General features: G+C 41.5%; 1 pseudogene; it reads left to right on the top strand.

Annotated features, from left to right (window-relative positions):
* Positions 1-212: 212 nt before the first annotated feature.
* LOC111169126 (adaptin ear-binding coat-associated protein 1 pseudogene) lies at positions 213-1,743 on the top strand (annotated as a pseudogene).
* Positions 1,744-3,910: the final 2,167 nt, after the last annotated feature.

Genomic DNA, 3,910 nt, shown 5'->3' with positions numbered 1-3,910 from the left:
GTTTGACTTCACAACTTCGTAGGTAGGTTGAGTTCATGAAAGTGCAGTTCCACCTATTGGTCCTTCCTCAACTGTTTAAGTAGGTACTGATTGCCTGCCAGGATGGCCAGTCCTGGGCTGGCCCTTTCCACTAAGATCAGAAGGATCGCTCCTGACAAAACAGGACTGGCTTTTACTCTCTATAGGAAATTGACAAGCTGTCACTGCAGATGAAGGATCCAGCCAAGGATCTTTCAAAACCAGGTGCTCCTGGCTGCCAAGTACAAAGGTGACCTAAAACTCCAGAGGAGGGTCTGCCATATCTGAGCTACCTTGTCTTCTAGAAAGTGTCAAGATTTGATGGCATAAGCATTGAGGGAGAGTGAATACTTGTCCCCTCACTTCTCCAAGAAAGACAGGGAACATTGAACCAGTAATCATATAGTTTTCAAAGTACATTAAATCAGCTAAATTAACTGTTTAACCATAAGCCCACCATTCCATTCCATTTGCTCTGACATTATGCAAAAAAAAAAAATCAAAATTGTCATTGTTAGAAAAAAAGCCTAGAAATACCTACCTAGTGGTAGACCAGCCACTACCTTGCCCACCCCTTTCACCCCTTCCCACTCCAGTTGTTTTGACCTTTCTACTTCAATGGGTGACTTCACAAAAATGGGATGCTAGGCCTCACCAAGATGGTGGCCTTGATGGCAAGCCTCTCTGGGTGGGTAGGATTTAGCATCTCCTACAAGTCTCCAGGTGATGCTAATGATGTTGGTCAGGGGACCATACTTGGAGAATCACTGCTCTAAATCTAACTAATAATTTATAGGAAATATGAAAGGTAGAGTAACCTATTAACACCATGAGGATGCATTATAAAAACAGACTCAGAGAAATTGTTCCTTCAACAAATAAATTATAAGGAAAAAGCAAGCAAAAAAGAATCTAGGGATTAAAGGAAACAATAGGCATGGAGAGCAGGGCCAAGACAGTGGCCCAAAGTACAAGCCTTGTCCTGCGCATGAAGCTGGATGTCAATGTCTACCAGATTCTGCCCCAGGCCTCCAATGGTGGCTACAGGCTGGAATTCAGGTCAGTCTGCTTAGACTGTTCACTTTAAAAGGAAAGACTGCCTATATCAACTCGAGTATAAAATATCAGGGGAACTGTTTGCTCAGGCACCAGTAGAACAATATCCTGGCTGAGGAGACAGTGACAGATTCCAGGTTCTATTTTGCAATCTAGCTCCAGGATGACACTGTACATAGTGCTTTCATTGGCATTTGCTTCATAGATTGGGGTGATGTCTTTGACTTTAATATCCCTTTGCAAAAATCACTTCAGGTGGGTAAAGCAGGTATCTGAGATATCCTAAGAATCTCAGGAAATGGCTGCTCATCCCAAGTTGAATCTGGGCTTTAAGGAAGGACAGATCATCAAGTTAAATAATGGGAACATTATGACCAAAAGATGACGTTTCCCAGGACTACAGGGATTGGAGGCCTAAGTTTACTCCCAACCCCACCTAGAAGCAAAGTCACTATTCTCCCTCCATCCTCCAAGACTGACATCAGCAATCATGTCGTCCCACCACCCATCCAAATCTAACCATGGAAGCAGTGATGCAGATTTCCCTTTAGGGTGGGATTCTCCTGCTGCTGTCATGACACCAGCTCCAGTCATTGAGTAATGACTTGGGGAGACCTTGGCACTGCACCCAGCTCTGTTCCAAACCTGGCACCCCAGCCATCCAACTGAGTCTAAGTCTGAAATAGCACTGGCAGGACATCAAGGACATACTTGAAGAATAAAAATGTCCTTGAGAAGATAGGGAAGAAAACCCCACCTTTGAGGAAGAAAATGAAGAAAGAGGAGGAGGTGCGGAAGGTAGACCTGGTAAAAGAAACTTTTTTCTAAAGAATTACAAGAATGATGTATGGGTTTGGGGATGATTAGAATCCTTATACTAAGCCAGTGGATATTCTTGAAGACTTTGGCATAGAGTTCATCACTGAAATGCGTCAAGGAAACATCAATTGGAAGACAAGGTCAAGTACAAATTGAAGATATCTTTTTTTTTTTTAATATTTATTTAGGCTGCTCCGGGTCTTAGTTGAGGCATGTGGGATCTTCGTTGCCACGTGTGCGACCTTTAGTTGTGGCCTGCAGACTCTTAGTTGCAGCACGTGGACTCTTAGTTGCAGCATGCATGCGGGATCTAGTTCCCTGACCAGGGATTGAATCCAGGCCTCCTGCATTGGGAGCAGCGGAGTCTTACCCACTGGACCACGAGGGAAGTCCCAGATATCTTCTTCATTTGAAAGGATCCCAGGAAGTTTCCTGAGGTTAAAGTCTTGCTTACTATGAATGAAGAACTGAAGCTTCTTTTATAATTTTAAATTTCTGAAGCTTCATTATTTTCTGGGGCAACCATAAATAGTAACAATATTTTCTACAGTAAGGTCCTGATACCTAACCATGTAAATAAAAGATAAAGAAACACAAGATTTTCATGTCTTTGATTTTTGAGTGATATTTGAGATTTTAATTGCCTGCCTTTATAATACCATACTCAAATTACTTATTGGGTTTTAATGACCACACAAAAGCTAAAGTATCTTGCAAACCATGTAGCTCCTTCTGACTTTTGACTATCTGAATTAAGTATTACGTGTCTTTGTGCCATTGTAGGCTATACTATAACTGTTTAATATGTGAAATATAAATGTCACCTTGGACCCTATGATAAGTGAAAATGTGTTTCATGTATTCTCATTTCTAGACAACAGTAATTAACAGATTATTAAGGATAGTGAATTAATTTGTGTTTCTCTTTTGTAAGAATGTTTATCTGTCTCAAAAGATAACTTGTTTTAATATTTTCTTCAGATAGCGAGTGATTTTTTTTTGAGAAACTAAGTTTCACATGAATGCTTCAGAGTTGGAAGGCTTTTTTTTATTTAAAAGCTTTGGGGCTTATACATACTATTTGTCAAGTTGGAGGAGGACCCATTTTCCCAGATCAGATTAAAGCTTCTAAAATAAATGCTTTCAGTAGTAGCTGGAATGGCATTGCTTAAAAAGCTGACAGCCCAGGGGCTTCCCTGGTGGTGCAGTGGTAGAAAGTCCGCCTGCCGATGCAGCGGACACGGGTTCGTGCCCTGGTCCGGGAGTATCCCACGTGCCGTGGAGTAGCTGGGCCCGTGAGCCCTGGCCGCTGAGCCTGCGCGTCCGGAGCCTGTGCTCCGCAACAGGAGAGGAGAGGCCACAACAGTGAGAGGCCCGCGTACCGCAAAAAAAAAAAAAAAAAAAGTTGACAGCCCAATAAGCATTTGGTATAGTATTTTATTAATATTTGTTAGTACTTGTTCATTGTGGAAAAGTGTCCTTGACTAAAATCAAATATAGCTATAGAAATCACTTGCTCAACTTACTGCCGTTCAGGATACACAGATTTTGAAATTGCATTTAAAGGGATCAGTGAATGCTATTATTTGTGAAACTGAACATTTTGTGTGCTGCTTATAAACATTATCTATCAATCAGTACTTGGGAAAGTTCTACTTTCTTAACCTATTAATACCAGGAATAAAATATGAAAAATTAAACAGAAAACAAATTACCCTGGGGGCACAAATCTTTGAGAAGTTGGAAATACCTCCCTCCCCCAGAACTAAAATTACTGGGCAATCTCTTTCTTAGCTTCCCCATTTCATGGGGAAGCTGGTTTATGCCATTCCCTTTGTTGTTGTGCAGCCAAGATTAACAAGATGGGAATAGTGGGTCATACCACACTCATGGCTGACTCTGAAGGGCTCAGCAAGCCAGGGAGAAATGACCTCTAAAGTCTGTAAAATTCGCCTTTCAAGTTCCTCAACTTATTTCAGAGTCATCTCATGACCCTCATGTGCCTCTTTGTAAAGTC

Source organism: Delphinapterus leucas, chromosome 13, assembly GCF_059928025.1.
Source record: "Delphinapterus leucas isolate spDelLeu-1000000601 "Yukka" chromosome 13, BTC_Dleu_Yukka2, whole genome shotgun sequence".
Classification (NCBI taxonomy): Eukaryota; Metazoa; Chordata; class Mammalia; order Artiodactyla; family Monodontidae; genus Delphinapterus; species Delphinapterus leucas.
Note: the sequence above shows the minus strand (reverse complement) of the source record. Positions and strands in the feature narration are given on the sequence as shown.